Below are 17231 nucleotides of genomic sequence, written 5' to 3'. Positions count from 1 at the left end.
GGAAACAACTTCCCTACATCCACCCTAAGCCATTCATTATCTTGTAAGTTTCTATTAGATCTCCCCTCAACCTCCTCAACTCCAATGAATATAATCCCAGGATCCTCAGACGTTCATATAGTTTATTATTATAGTTTATTATTAAACACAGGCTTGGTTCTATGCGTAATAATCTACATACGGCTACACATTAAACTTTACCTAACAACTGAAATTACCTTTACTTAACTTCCAAGTGACCGGCTCTGTGCAGGTTAGATAAGGCCTTTATCTGAATCCTCACATGTGGTGGCTGGAAGTCATCAGGTTCGTCTCGGCTGTGGCTCGTCCTTCAGGTAGCGATCGCGGGTCCTTGAACTTGGCTGGTCGATGTGCTGCGATTGGTAAGGCAGAGGCCGGTCCCCAAAAGAGACCGAATACTAATTGTGCAGTTCTTCTTATCCCCCGATCTTTCGCGCTCTTTTCAGCGGTCCCAACTCGGGATCCAATGGATCGATAGGGCTTTGACCATCCTAATCGATTCTGGCCAATTAGGGGCGGGTACCTCGATGGCTGGGCAGGTCCTAGCTGCTATTATCCAAGGCATGTATGCACTCCCAAATAAGGTAAATAGGCGCCCCCGGGTCTGCTACTGCTGCTATGTTTCAATCTGTCCCATTGTCCTGGGGAAATCGGTGATTGACCTTTTAGCAGGTGTGCGTTTCTGTACAGGTCTGGTTTCCCTTTGAACAATACACAGAGGCTGTGTACCATCTGTGTCCCAACCTGACCATAATTCCCATTATCCTTTGCGGGCGGCCATTTTAGATGGCCACACTCAGTAACCCCACCCAACCTTTTTTTTGGACACTGAGGACAATTTATCATGGCCAATCCACCTAACCTGCACATCTTTGGATTGTGGGAGGAAACCGGAGCACCGGAGGAAACCCACGCAGACACGGGGAGAACGTGAAGACTCCACGCAGACAGTGACTCAAGCTGGGAATCGAACCTGGGACCCTGGAGCTGTGAAGCAACTGTGCTACCGTGCTGCCCACATCTCGTGCTCCTTCTCCAAGGATTTGTCTTATACAGTTTGCCCATCGCTACGATACAGCAAAAGTAGCGAAGCAAGTGGTGCTCCACCATGTTTAACTTATCAGCATATAAACCGATCAATGTCCCCCTGCTCCAAAAGGCAACACATTCCATGTTCAAGTCAGATATTTTGGGGCCAGCATTAAACATGAGACATACAACAACTTATATTTATATAGCACCTTTAACATAATAAAACATCCCAAGACACTTCACAGGAGCATTATAAAAAATTACGGCAAGCCCTAAAAGGAGAGTTTAGGTCAGATGACCGAAAGCTTGGTTAAAAAGAGGTAGGTTTTAAGAAATGCCATAAAGGAGAAAAGCAAGGTAGAGAAGTGGAAATGTCTATGTGGAAGGAATTCCAGAGCTTAGGACTGAAGGCACAGCCACAAAAATGGAGCAATTAAAGTTACAAATGCTCAAGGCATTTAAATCAGTGCAGATATCCTGAGGGATTGTGGGGCTGGAGGAGGTCACAAAGTTAGGGGCAGGCAAGACATAGAGAAATTTGAAAAAAATGTTTGAGGAATTTAAACTAAACACATGGCTGGTAACCAATGTAGATCAGATAGCAAATGAGTGATAGGTGACTGGGACTTCATGCAAGAGTTTCAATAGCAGAGGCCCACATCTTCTTGTTGCCTCAGCATGGATGGCTTCTGAGCAGTAAAGTGTGACTAGCTGACCAAGTTGTCATATGAACTAAGACTGCATGTTTCCACTTCCATGACATTGATCAATTTCGCCCCTGTCTTAGCTTATCTGCTCCTGAAACCATCATCCATGCCTTCATTACCTCTAGACTCAACTATTCCAATGCAATCCTGGCTGATCTCCCAGATTCTACCCTCTGTAAAATTGAGGTTGTTCAAAACTCTGCTACCTATTTCTTAATTCACAGTGTAGCCATCTGGGATGGCCACTTCCAGAATACAAAATGGACATTTGCGAAGATTGCAGGGAAATATGGACAATGCTAAGAAAGCAGGCAGTCACATAGCCTGTCTGCATATTGGAGAAACAGCTCCCAGACGAGACCGAAACTGTAGGCCCATTAGCATATGGATGGCCCATCTCCGGGAACAAAGGAAGATACTTAAGTAACCGATCTAGCCCCAGACCTCACGACGCCAGTCCCCCAAACCGAAAGCAGAAACAAAGCAAGGCCAACGGCGACCTAGGACACGCCCAGCCATCAGGGCACCCACCCCTTTATTGGTCAGGATCAATGCGAATGATCAAGAAATGGCCCAATTGATTGGGGCCAAGTTCAAGGCCCGCCCAAAAGTGCGCGAAGCCCCCTTCGGGTATAAGAAGAAGGCCCCTAGAGAGAATCGCTCTGTTGGACTTGGCTCTCACAGCGGAGAGACCTGTTCACCAGCTACACCAGAAGCAAGTAAGTCCAAGGTCAACACTCGCTACCAGACGGACAACCTTAGCTGTTCCCCTCTACCACTTCGACCCCAGCAGCCTCAGAACCGAACAACGGCTATTGTTCCTCTGACTGAGTGGGCGCCCGAAGCTAAGTATAGGCTTTAGCAGTAGTGATAGTTTAGTCTGTAGTATTTTGTGCATGAGTAGATATTGCTGTGTGTGTAAATAAATAGTATTGACTTTGAACTAACTAACTGGTGTACCGACTCTTTGATCAGTATTCGGGTTTGAACCTTGTGGCGGTATCGAAAGCTACGTGGCGACTCTAAAGCAAACATAATTAGAATTAAGGAAGGCGACCATATTGACCGCCATATTTAGAAACAACCAAAGAGAGCAACAACAGTAAGTCCTGTTCCCCTACCATCGCTGTGCTTACTTGACCCCCTGGTCACATCTGCCAAATCGTCAAAGAGCAGTTCAATACCATGGATTGGAAAATGAGGATGAGAAGAGACCAAACCAATCTCCCATTCAACAGAGTTTACCTGCTACAACAGAGCCTAACATCCCTCTGACATTAGTGTGAATGATGTAAGGAAAGATCATAAGGCCTCCAGGCCACCAGAATCTATGAACTCAGAAACTTGAAATGGGGAGATTAGGTAGTAATAATGACATAATTGGGATAAACTAAAATAACTAGAATACATTGTACAAGGATTTGGGGGGAGATGTAGTATAAGAGTCCATGTGGGACTGAGGACAGTACAGCCCACACAATGATGTAAGAGAACATATGGTTCACACCTAGAGGTCAGTTGGATAGAGCCATGTGCACAAGCAAGCTTGGAGCTAGCCCCTAGCTTGAACCCTTTACTGTTTGACATAATTCTTGTCATTAATAAATATATACAGTTAACCTACTTAAGACTGCAAAGACTTAATTAAGACCTACTGAAATGTATCCAACACCCTGCAGCAATTCCCATATCCTTCAATCCATTGAAAGCATTGGGTTCCTATTGTTTAGTGACATTGTGTAGTTGGGAGCCCAGGGTTTTATAGAATTGGGAGCAGAATATTGGGGTTGGCTCACAGTTATTTCCTGCTGAAACCCTCTTCATGCCTTTGTTACTTTCCCAGTCGATTATTCTAATGCTTTCCTGACCAATATCTGCTGTGCATTTTAATTGCGACACCATTGGGGACTGTGTCTCCAGCCAGGTTAGAAGCTCTGGAATTCCTTCACTAAAGCTCATTCCCCCTTTAAGACACTCCTTATAAATCTATTCGGACAACCTTTTGGTCACCGATTGGTAGAAGGAGTCATAAGCCCCTGGCAGGGTCACCCATGACGGTAAGGTCGGAGATGAGGAACCAGACAAAGTGCACTTCAAAACAAGTCCTCGATGACAGATCAGGCGTACGTTACTTGTATGCTATCAATGGCTGCAATGGCAAATGAAGGCAGCAGCAGGAGGGAGATTCCAAGTTGTCGAGGTTCCCTTGCCACTGGAACTGGATCTACCCTCTGCCCAGAACCGTGTGTCTGCTGCTGTGCAACAGCATACCCACATTCAAAGATGTCCCACACCAAGCCTCTACCTAGAGAAAACCAACACACCCTCCACACAGGCAAGCCCCGCGGCAATCAGCAAGAGGTGACAGAGATAGAACAGTGAAATCTGGAAATCCCTAACTTCGAAGCGGCACGTAGGTGGTGGAGTTTGATTCAGTCATCTTGCACTTAGAATAGGAACAGGAGAGCGTTTCGGCAGCTTTTTTCGGAACTGAGCAACCCTCTTCAGGATCCACTCTGCTCACCCCACATGGGGAAAGGGCTAAAAATAGCCTGTTCCATCCCCAACCTGGCAGGAAAACTATATCCAGCAGTTCATCTACCTGCAGTCAGAAAATCAAAGTTAAATTGAATTTCAGAACCTGGTATGTGTGAACCCTCATGGATAAGAGCAAAACAATCAACAGGAACGGAGAAATGTCCTCGATGCCTGTGAACCCACGCACTTCAACATTGATGTCATTGCCCTGCAATAAACACGAAGAGCAGGCAAAGTGCAGCTGGGGGACGATGACAGTTATACCCTTTTTCAGAGAAGAAAACCCAAGGATCAGCCGAGGAGGCATGGAACTGGTTTCGCCATCAAGAACAATCTCATCAACCAATTCTTGGAGCTCCTGTCATCATCAATGAGCACATCATGGTCCTCCTACAAAATGCCAAGAACCAGCAAGCAACAGTTGTGAGTGCCTATGCCCCAACCCTTGATGCCAATGATCAACCCAAAGGCTTCTACTGGTCACCATACTCTCCAACATTCCTAAGGAAGATCAGATCATCCTCCTTGGGGAATTCAATGCCAAGATTGGAAAGGACTCCCAAATCTTGAAAGGAACCATCGGAAGGGTAGGAGTTGGGAATTGCAACTCCAATTGGGTTCTCCTGCTTGCCAAATGCGCAGAACACCAGCTTGTCATGAGAAATGAGACAATCCAGAGATAATTGCTGGCAGAAAGATCTCTAACACTCAAATTTGCTGTTGAATTAGCAGTGTCTATGGACTTGGCAGCTAAGGAAGCTTCCCAAATCGGAGATGGATGCCAACATAAACAAGATGAAGTCTGACAAAAGAAGATCTCTCACCATGCAAGCATGGCCATCGGTGTGCCCAGATGGGGCATTCTCCACAGGAATGTTGGCATCAAGAAAACAAATGTCATAACTGTAGCAAGAAAAGGCACATAATGAAGGTCTGCTGGACCAGACAAAATCCTCAACCTCGAAAATGGATAAAAACAAGAATGCCCCCAAATTAACAAAAATAGTCCACAGTATACCGAAGACAGTAAAAATTCCCAGGAAGACATAATGTCTGATGGCTACCAGACTCCTGAATAACCCTCTTATGGACTGATCTGATCTCTCCACACATCTTCTCTACTGAGTAGTACTACACGCCATATGCTCACCCGATGCCTGTGCCTATGTATTTACTTTGTGTATTTATTTATGTCCCATGTTTTTTTCATGTATGGAATGATCTGTCAGGACTGCACTCAGAACAATACTCTTCACTGTACCTCAGTACACGTGACAATAAATCAAGTCCAATCAAATTCAATCCAAAGGCTCAAACTAGGTGTATTATCGATGCAAGGCAATAAACAGAGATTTTGTATCTATCTGAAACTAAATGAGAATGAAATTAAAATGGAAGTAGATATAGGAGCTGCTATATCTCTCACTTCTGAAAAAATACATCAACAAAAGCTCAAGAGTGTATCATTAAAACCCTCTGGTATAATCTTGAGAACTTACACGGAAGAGGTGGTTCCAGTGATAGGTTATATCATGGTGCAAGTTGAAGTAAATGGTCAATCTGGAAAATTGACATTACATGTGGTCAGAGGTATTTTTCCTACACTTTTCTGAAGAGCATGGTTGAACAAAACCTAACTAAATTGGCAAGCTGTAAATCAACTGATTGATGGAAAGAACACATTGAAGAAACTCTTAGAAAAGTACAAGATATTTGAAAACACATTGGGTGAGAGAAATGGTGGTACGAGGGCAGCACGGTGGCACAGTGGGTTAGCCCTGTTGTCTCACAGCGCCGAGGTCCCAGGTTCGATCATGGCTCTGGGTCACTGTCTGTGTGGAGTTTGCACATTCTCCCCATGTTTATGTGGGTTTCACCCCCACAACCCAAAGATGTGCAGGCTAGGTGGATTGGCCATGCTAAATTGCTCCTTAATTGGCAAAAATGAATTGGGTACTCTAAATTTAAAAAAAAAAGAAATGTTGGTATGGTGGTGAGAATAGCTGCCTTCCAAGTAGTTGACCCAGGTTTAATTCCTGGCCATCGCATCACAATGGGCGGCACAGTGGCACAATGTATAGCACAGCTGCCTCGCAGTGCCAGGGACCCTGGTTCAATTCTGGCCTTGGGTGACTGTGTGGAGATTGCACTGTTTCCCCCCGCAGTCCAAAGCTGTGCAGGTTAGGTAGGTCGGTTATGCTAAATTGCCCCTTAGTGTCCAAAAAGATGTGTAGACTAGATCAAGTGGTTAATGGGATAGGGCAGAGAAGTACTCTTTCAGAGGGTCAGTGCAGATCGATGGGCTGAATGGCCTTCTTCTGCACTGTAATGAAATGACCGGAGTTGAGGCACAGCTCAAGATAAAACCTGATAGTACCCCTAAATGCTAAAAGGCAAGAACTGTGCCATATGCTATCAAACCAAAAGTTGGGTGGAACTTGGCAAATTCATCGAGAGTGTGGCAACGAGCAATTGGGCAACCCCATTGTTCCAGTTATCAAGCCAGAGGGCTCAGTAAAGATCCGTGGTGACTTTAAAATGACGATCAGCCCAGTATTGTGTGCTGAATAGTGTCCCTTACCATTGCATGGTAGAACAGTGGTTAGCACTGTTGCTTCTGTCATGCAAGAGTGCCTTTAAGAAATGGATGTGTAAGCAATGTACCTTTAAGAAAACAGTGATGTCAGAGAGTGGGTGGAGCTGGGCTTTAGGTCAGCCATTTTGCAGGTTTTTAGTTTCAGTTTTGAAAAAGAGCTGGTGTGTGTCTGTGTGTTTCCAGAGAGCTGCAGTTAGTTTGAAAAGAGCTTGAGAAGTTCTGGTTTGCTGTGATCTGATTGAAAGGGGAAAGCCAGTTTGAGACAGCAGCTTGAGATGTTCTGGTTTGCTGTGATCTGATTAAAAGGAGAAAGCCAGTTTGAGACAGCAGCTTGGGTGTGTCTGTGTGTGTCCAGAGAGTTTGCAGGAAGAAAGCAAGGTGCTGGAGCTGAAGTCACCCAAGCTAATATATCTCTGCCATTCTATAGAAAATATATATATCCTTTAACCTGATGTGATACTGTTTAAAGGTGTTAAGTCTCTTGGAAGTTTGAAGGAACATTTTAAGGAGTTATTTACTGTTGCAATATTTTCTGAGTTATCTTTGAATTAGGGGTGTTAAGAGATCCAATGTTTATTTAAGATGTTAAGTTGAGTGTTTTGTGTTTAAAAACCCACGTGTCCATAATTGTAATCCCCCACCTAGAGGAAAAGCCGTGTGCTCGGAATAGCAACAAATCCATTAAAGGGAGAGGTTGGTTGAATTCCATGATACAATTTGGGGTTCTGAAAACGCCTCGCCCATAACACTTCATAGCTCCAGGGTCCCAATTTCCATTCCCGGCTTGGGTTACTGTCTGTGCGGAGTCTGCACATTCTCCCCGTGTCTGCGTGGGCTTCCTCCGGTTGCTCCGGTTTCCTCCCACAAGTCCCGAAAGGCATGCTGTCAGGTAATTTGGACATTCTGAATTCTCCCTCCGTGTACCCAAACAAGCGCTGGAATGTGGCGACTAGGGACTTTTCACAGTAACTTCATTGCAGTGTTTTTAATTTTTAAAAGTAAATTTAGAGTACCCAATTATTTTTTTTCCAATTAAGGGGCAATTTAGCGTGGCCATTCCATCTAACCTGCACATCTTTGGGTTGTGGGGTGAAACCCACGCAGACACGGGGAGAATGTGCAAACTCCACACGGACAGTGACCCAGGGCCGAGATTCGAACCCGGGTCCTCAGTGCCATAGTCATAGTGCTAACCACTGCGCCACGTGCCGCCCTTTCATTACAGTGTTAATGTAAGCCTACTTGTGACAATAAAGATTATTCTTATTATTATTAATAGAGGACCTATTTGCTGGATTGTTGGGTGGACAAAAGATCAGTAAGATAGATTTGTCCCAAGCATACTTCCAGATGAAGATAGCAGCTGAGTCGCAACTTCTTCTAACTACTGTAACACACCAAGGTACAAGTTCCTACCGTTCGGAATAACCCTAGGGTTTGATGTGACCCTATTCCAAACATCACTGGACCAAATCAATAGTGGCCTCAATGGTGTTTTATATTATTTGGACGACATTTTAATTACAGGTAAGGAGCACATAAAGAATTTAGAAGACACTTTGGAACATTTTGAAAGACACAATCTTTGTGATAGGAAAGCAATGGCGGCAGGGGTGGGGGGGGGGGGGGGGGGGGGGCGGTAGAATGCTGGTAACACAGTTTTCTTTGTTTACGGATTTGTGTGAGGTGGTGATGGTGGCCATTTTGGGTGGACCTGGAATCGAGGCAGGTTTGTGCCCAATTGAATTTCTTCACGAGGGGGATATGGCTGATTCTACATAGAACATAGAATATAGAACATTACAGCACAGTACAGGCCCTTCGGCCCTCGATGTTGCGCCGACCTGTGAAACCACTCTAAAGCCCATCTACACTATTCCCTTATCGTCCATATGGCTATCCAATGACCATTTGAATGCCCTTAGTGTTGGTGAGTCCACTACTGTTGCAGGCAGGGCATTCCACACCCTTACTACTCTTTGAGTAAAGAACCTACCTCTGACATCTGTCCTATATCTATCTCCCCTCAATATAAAGCTATGTCCCCTCGTGCTAGACATCACCATCCAAGGAAAAAGGCTCTCACTGTCCACCCTATCTTTTTTTTTTAAAATATTTTATTGAAAATTTTTGGTCAACCATCACAGTACATTGTGTATCCTTTACACAATAATATAACAGTATAAATAACAATGACCTGTTTTATAAACAAAGAATAAATAATATATAACAAAAACGAAAACTAAAAGGCAACTAACTGCCTTGTCTCAGATAAACACTCTCCAAAAATATGATTTAACAGTCCAATATACAATTATTTATAGCAACGACCTATACATATTATACATATATATTAACAACCCTGAGAGTCCTTCTGGTTCCTCCCCCCCCCCCCCGCCCCCCCACCCCCCCCCCCCCCCCCCCCCCGGGCTGCTGCTGCTGCCTTCTTCTTTTCCATTCCCTCTATCTTTCTGTGAGGTATTCGACGAACGGTTGCCACCGCCTGGTGAACCCTTGAGCCGATCCCCTTAGGACGAACTTAATCCGTTCCAGCTTTATAAACCCTGCCATGTCATTTATCCAGGTCTCCACCCCCAGGGGCTTGGCTTCCTTCCATATCAACAGTATCCTGCGCCGGGCTACTAGGGACGCAAAGGCCAAAACATCGGCCTCTCTCGCCTCCTGCACTCCCGGCTCTTGTGCAACCCCAAATATAGCCAACCCCCAGCTTGGTTCGACCTGGACCCCCACTACTTAAAGCACCTTTGTCACCCCCACCCAGAACCCCTGTAGTGCCGGACATGACCAAAACATGTGGGTGTGATTCGCTGGGCTTCTCGAGCATCTCGCACACCTATCCTCTACCCAAAAAAATTTACTGAGCCGTGCTCCAGTCATATGCGCCCTGTGTAACCCCTTAAATTGAATCAGGCTTAGCCTGGCACACGAGGACGATGAGTTTACCCTACTCAGGGCATCCGCCCACAGCCCCTCCTCAATCTCCTCCCCCAGCTCTTCTTCCCATTTCCCTTTCAGCTCATCTACCATAATCTCCCCCTCATCCCTCATTTCCCTATATATATCTGACAGCTTACCGTCCCCCACCCATGTCTTTGAGATCACTCTGTCCTGCACCTCCTGCGTCGGGAGCTGCGGGAATTCCCTCACCTGTTGCCTCGCAAAAGCCCTCAGTTGCATATACCGGAATGCATTCCCTTGGGGCAACCCATATTTACTGTCCACCCTATCTAATTCTCTGATCATCTTGTATGCCTCAATTAAGTCACCTCTTAACCTTCTTCTCTCTAACGAAAACAGCCTCAAGTCCCTCAGCCTTCCCTCATAAGGTCTTCCCTCCATACCAGGCAACATTCTGGTGAATCTCCTTTGCACCCTTTCCAATGCTTCCACATCCAGCTAACACACCGTACGCCTTCCTAACAACCCTCTCAATCTGGGTGGCAACTTTCAGGAATCTATGTACATGGACACCGAGATCTCTCTGCTCATCCATACTACCAAGAATCTTAACATTAGCCCAGTACTCTGTCTTCCTGTTATTCCTTCCAAAATGAATCACCTCACACTTTTCTGTATTAAACTCTATTTGCCACCTCTCAGCCCAGCGCTGCAGCTTATCTATGTCCCTCTGTACCTTGTAACATCCTTCCGCATTGTCCACAACTCCACCAACTTTAGTGTCATCTGCAAATTTACTCACCCATCATTCTACACCCTCCTCCAGGTCATTTATAAAAATGACAAAAGCAGTGGCCCCAAAACAGATCCTTGTGGTACATCACCACTAACTGGACCCCAGTCTGAACATTTCCCATCAACCACCACCCTTTGTCTTCTTCCAGCTAGCCAATTTCTGATCCAAACTGCTAAATCACCCTGAATCCCATGCCTCCGTATTATCTGCAGTAGTCTACCGTTGTGAACCTTATCAAACGCTTTACTGAAATCCATATACACCACATCAACTGCTTTACCCTCATCCACTTGTTTGGTCACCTTCTCAAAGAACTCAATAAGGTTTGTGAGGCACGAACTACCCTTCACAAAACCATGTTGACTATCTCTCATCAAATTATTCCTTTCCAGATGATTATACATCCTATCTCTTATAAACCTTTCCATGACTTTGCCCACAACAGAAGTAAGGCTCACAGGTCTATAGTTACCGGGGTTGCCTCTACTTCCCTTCTTGAACAAGGGGACAACATTTGCTATCCTCCAGTCTTCAGGTACTATTCCTGTAGACAAAGGTGACTTAAAGATCAAAGCCAAAAGCTCAGCAATCTCCTCCCTAGCTTCCCAGAGAATCCTAGGATAAATCCCATCCGGCCCAGGGGACTTAGCTATTTTCACACTTTCCAGAATTGCTAACACCTCCTCCTTATGAACCTCAAGCCCTTCTAGTCTAGTAGCCTGAATCTCAGTATTCTCCTCGATAACATTGTCTTTTTCCTGTGTGAATACTGACGAAAAATATTCATTTAGCACCTCTCCTATCTCCTCGGACTCCACGCACAACTTCCCACTACTGTCCTTAACTGGCTCTACTCTTACCCTAGTCATTCTTTTATTCCTGACATATCTATAGAAAGCTTTAGGGTTATCCTTGATCCTACCTGCCAAAGACTTCGCATGTCCCCTCCTGGCTCTTCTTAGCTCTCTCTTTAGGTCCTTCCTAGCTAACTTGTAACTCTCGAGCGCCCTAACTGAACCTTCATGTCTCATCTTTACATAAGCCTCCTTCTTCCTCTTGACAAGTGTTTCGACTGCTTTAGTAAACCACGGTTCCCTCGCTCGACCACATCCTCCCTGCCTGACAGGTACATATTTATCAAGGACACGCAGTAGCTGTTCCTTGAACAAGCTCCACATTTCCATTGTGCCCATCCCCTGCAGTTTTCCTCTCCATCCGATGCATCCAGTCTTGCCTCATTGCATCGTAATTGCCTTTCCCCCAGATATAACTCTTGCCCTGCAGTATATACCTATCCCTTTCCATCACTAAAGTAAACGTAATCGAATTGTGGTCACTATCACCAAAGTGCTCACCTACCTCCAAATCTAACACCTGTCCTGGTTCATTACCCAGTACCAAATCCAATATGGCCTCGCCTCTCGTTGGCCTATCTACATACTGTGTCAGGAAACCCTCCTGCACACATTGGACAAAAAACGGACCCATCTAAAGTACTCGAACTATAGCGTTTCCAGTCAATATTTGGAAAGTTAAAGTCCCCCATAACAACTACCCTGTTGCTTTCACTCCTATCCAGAATCATCTTTGCAATCCTTTCCTCTACATCTCTGGAACTTTTCGGAGGCCTATAGAAAACCCCTAACAGGGTGACCTCTCCTTTCCTGCTTCTAACCTCAGCTCATACTACCTCAGTAGATGAGTCCTCATCAAACGTCCTTTCTGCCACCGTAATACTGTCCTTGACTAACAATGCCACCCCTCCCCCTCTTTTACCACCTTCGCTGAGCTTACTGAAATATCTAAACCCTACCACCTGCAACAACCATTCCTGTCCCTGCTCTATCCATGTCTCCGAAATGGCCACAACATCGAAGTCCCAGGTACCAACCCATGCCGCAAGTTCACCCATCTTATTCCGGATGCTCCTGGCATTGAAGAAGACACACTTTAAACCACCTTCCTGCCTGCCGGTACACTCCTGCAACTTTGAAACCTTACTCATGACCTCACTACTCTCATCCTCCTGTATACTGGAGCTACAATTCAGGTTCCCAATCCCCTGCTGAACTAGTTTAAACCCTCCCAAAGAGCATTAGCAAATTTCTAGTGGGGGGGGGGGGGGGGGCGTCCAGAAACCACCTGTCAGTAAGGTGACGTGGAATGTTAGGAAGTTAAATGGTCTGGTTAAAAGGTCCTGGGTGTTTGCTCACTTGCAGATCTTGATTGCCAATGTAGTATTCTTGCAGGAGACACATTTGAGGGTTAGGGATCAGACGAGTCTAAGGATGGGATGTCTGGGCAGGTGTTCTACTCAAAGTTTGATGCGAGGTCGAGAGGGTGGTGAGTGGGGTTTTGGCGGGTGCACTAGTGCTTTTAGTAAACATATATGCTCCGAATTGGGATGATGCAGACTTTATCAAGAAGATGTTGGCGGGCATCCTGACCTTGACTCGTATCAGTTGATCATGGGGGGAGATTTCAACTGTGTATTGATCCAAGGATGGGTAGGTCAAGTCCGAAGTCTTTTGTAACTTTGGGGATGGCGAAAGAGCTGGCAGTGTTCACGAAGAAGATGAGGGGTGAATCGAGGGTCAGGGAATTTTCTTTCTTCTCACACGTGCACTGGGTTTATTCCCAAATCGACTTTTTTGTGGTGGGGGAATCATAACTCCCCGGTGTTGTGGGGGCTGAGTACTCGGTGATTGTATTATCGGACAATGCACCATACTTTGTGGATGTGCAGCTGGAGACGTGCCGAGACCAGCTCCCCCCGTGGAGGTTAGACATGGCGCTTCTTCAGGACAAGGGATTTTGTGAAAGGGTAACTTCAACCATAGGGAACTATGTAGGTTTTAATCAGAATGAGGAGGTTTCACCCTCCACATTCTGGGAAGCGTTGAAGGCGGTGTTCAAAGGGGGGGTAATTTCATATAAAGCCCACAGGGACAAGGTTGGAAGGGTGGAAAGGCAGAGGCTGGTTGACTTAATTCTGGAGGTAGACCGGCAGTACTCCACGGCCCTGACGGCAGAGCTGCTGGCAGAGAGAACAGTTACAAATGGAGTTTGAGCTTGTATCGATGGGGAAGGCGGTGAACTAGCATCGCCGGTGGAATTTTACGAACAGTTTGCGGCCTTATTGGTGCCACATTTATTGGGGTTGTTCAATGACTCTGTCACAGGGGGTGCTGCTGGCCACTTTGGTACAGGCATCGATCTCCCTGATCCCGAAAAAGGACATGGATCCCGTGGAGTGTAGGTCTTACAAGCCTATTTCACTATTGAATGCCAATGTAAAGGTATGAGCTAAGGTTCTGCCGAAGCATCAGGAGAGGTACTTGCCAGAGGTGATCTCAGAGGAACAGGCAGGGTTTGTCAGCCAATATCCGGAGACTGGTGAATGTGGTTGTGTCGCTTTTGCGGGGGGGAAGGTGCCTGAGGTAATCATCTCTATTGATGCAGACAAGGCTTTTGATCGGGTGGAGTGGAGGTACTTCTTTGAGGTTATGGGGCGATTTGGATTTGGGCCAATATTTATCTCTTGGATGAGATTGTTGCATAGTGCCCCCACAGCAAGTGTCTGGACTAATGCAGTGAGCTCAGGTTATTTCTGTTTGTTTCGGGGCACAAGGCAGGGATGCAAGCTGTCCCCATTGTTGTTTGCACTGGCGATTGAGCCATTGGACATCGCGGTTAGGTCGTTAGGTGGGTAGAGAGGTATTGAGAGGGTGGCAAGGAGCATGGGGTGTTCCTGTATGCAATCTGTTGTTGTAAGTTTCTTATCCTCTACCCAGTGTGGGAAGGATAATGGAGCTGCTGAGGAAGGTTTGGATCTTTCTCAGGGTACAAATTGAATGTGAGCAAGAGCGAGATTTTCCCGGTGAAACCCCTGGGGAGGGGACCAGAGTTGGGGAAGCTGTCGTTCAAGCTGGCCAAGGTGAAGTTTAGATATTTAGAGATTCAGGTGGCTCATGACTGGGCCACTGGTAGAGGGGGTGAAGGGGGACTTGAAGAGGTGGGATGCCCTCCCGCTATCAATGGCGGGTAGAGTGCAGACGGTCAAAATGAACATTCTGCCGAGGTTCTTATTTGTGTTCCAATGTCTCCTGATATACCTCCCTAAATTTTTTTTGTTAGGATGGACATGTTAATCTCAGCTTTTGTGTGGGTGGGCAAAACTCCCAGGATTCAAAGAGCCCTCATGCAGAGAGGACGGCGTTTGGGAGGGCTGGCAAATGTAATGTTCTATTACTGGGCAGCGAACATCAAGAAAGTGTGAGGGCGATTTTAAGGGCCGGGGTGGGGGCAGATGTAGGAGGCCTCCTGTGTAGGTTTATATCTACGAACGTTGGCTACAGCCCCTCTTCTGTTCTCTCCAGCCAGGTTCTCAATGAACCTGGTGGTGCTGGCGTCTATAAGAATCTGGAACCAGCCTAGGCAGCATTTTAGAGTGGACGCATGTTATTGTTGTCACCAATCTGCAGGAACCATAGGCTTGCACCGTCAGGGAAAGATGCAATGTACAAGATTTGGAAGAGGAAGGGTGTCGAGAGGTTCAGGGATTTGTTTGTGCAAGGTAGGTTTGCGCAACTGGAGGAGATGATGGAGAAATTTCAACTCCCGAGGGGGGAGTGTGTTTAGCTATCTGCAGGTGTGGGACTTTGTTCACAACAAACTCTTTGTTTCCTCAGTTACCGAGATCTACACTGATGGACAGGATGATATTTTGGCCTTTGCTCCTGATTTCCCAGCAACGAGTGCTGCTTGGATGGAGGTCAGTGGTGCCACCTTAGGCCTCGGCATGGTTGGGGGACTTGGCAAAGTTCCTGAGATTGGAAAAGGTTTAGTATGCCTTTAGAGTGGTAGCTTCGTCCTTAAGGGTTTGGAACCAGCTGAGGTGGTATTTTGGCATGGGTGTTATGTCGGTGCTGACCCTTATTCGTGAGAATCATCAGTTTGCCTCGGCAAGGATTGATGCGCCATACAGGCAGTGACACAGGGAAGGGGTGGAACGGGTGAGGGACTTGTTCATGTAAGGATGGTTTGCACGTTTGGGGGAGTAGGCGACACAGTGGCACAGTGGTTAGCACTGCTGGCTATGGCGCTGAGGAACCGGGTTGGATCCCGGGTCACTGTCTGTGTGGAGTTTGCATTCTCCCGTGGGTTTGCGTGGGTTTAACCTCCACAACCCAAAAATGTGTAGGTTAATTGGCCACGCTAAATTGCCCCTTAATTGGAAAAAAATTGAGGGGCCGAATAGTCTACTAACAAAGAATACAGCGCAGGAACAGGCCCTTCGACCCTCCAAGCCTGCGCCGACGATGGTACCTGCCTAAACTAAAACCGTATGCACTTACGGAGTCCGTATCCTTCCATTCCCACCCTATTCATATATTTGTCTAGATGCCCTTTAAATGCCGCTATCGTACCTGCTCCACCTCCCCAGGCAGCACAATCTATATATTTACCACCCTCTGTGTAAAAAACCTGCCTCACACATCTGTTCTAAACTTTTCCCCACGCACTTTAAACCTATGTACCCTAGTACTTGACTCTCTGACCCTAGGAAAGAGCATCTGACTACCCACTCTGTCCATGCCACTCATAATCTTGTAGACCTCTATCAGGTCGCCTCTCAACCTGCATCGTTCCACTGAGAACAGACCGAGTTTATCTAACCTCTCCTCATAGCTACTCTCCTGCTCCTAATTCTTGTTATGGTGTTAGCGAATTTCAAATCATGATCTTTTTAGATGCAAGACAAGTGAAAATTGTAATAAATCATGTTTCTGCACTTTATTGGTGGCTTCTTATTTTCATGCAATGATACCTAAAATAATTTGATTCAAATTAATTAACTATTAACTAAATCAATTCAATGAAGCCTTCAAATGGAATTACACTGTTATCTGGCAAGTTGCTGAGAGATAAAGACACGAATTCCTCATCGGAGAGCCAGCCGCTGCGGACACGATGGGTCAAATGGCCTCCTGCTGCCCAGTGACCGTTCTGGGACTTTCCAGTCATTTACCAATCGGTGACTTTACCCGCACGATAACAAATGGGTATCAACATGCAATAGTGCGTGCATTCCCGGCGATTCTGGGGAACTCCAGGCTGAAGGAGATGGAAATCACTGGCACAGAAGCTGAGGATACAAAGGGCATCACTCTGCACTCAGCCAAGTTTCCATCCGATTCCACTCAAAGTTTCAGGACGTTTATCTCGCTGACGTCACCGCTGGAGCGGCCGGAAAGTCCCGTCACGTGATCAATCCTCCCCTCCCCCCCCCCCCATCATTCCAACCGTCATCTTGCTGACAGGAGATGTAAACAAGTGGGACAAAAAAAAACCATCAGTCATCACACACGGTTCGGCGCACTCGCAACAAGTTACATGAAATTGCTGCTGGGTGATGGAAATAAGTAGAGGGTTCCCCCCGGCCCGGGTTCTCTCTCTCCCCCGCCCGCCCCCCGTGCCGGACCGATTACATCACCGTTGGCAAGGGCCAGAGGGACGGGGCGCGCTCGCGGGGCGTGACGGCAGTCATGTGATGATGGCACGGAGCACTGCCATTGGTCAGTATCTTGAGTGATGACGTGTCACAGCTGCTGCTGCCCCC

This window comes from Scyliorhinus torazame, chromosome 4 (genome assembly GCF_047496885.1).
Source record: "Scyliorhinus torazame isolate Kashiwa2021f chromosome 4, sScyTor2.1, whole genome shotgun sequence".
Taxonomy (NCBI): domain Eukaryota; kingdom Metazoa; phylum Chordata; class Chondrichthyes; order Carcharhiniformes; family Scyliorhinidae; genus Scyliorhinus; species Scyliorhinus torazame.
Note: the sequence above shows the minus strand (reverse complement) of the source record.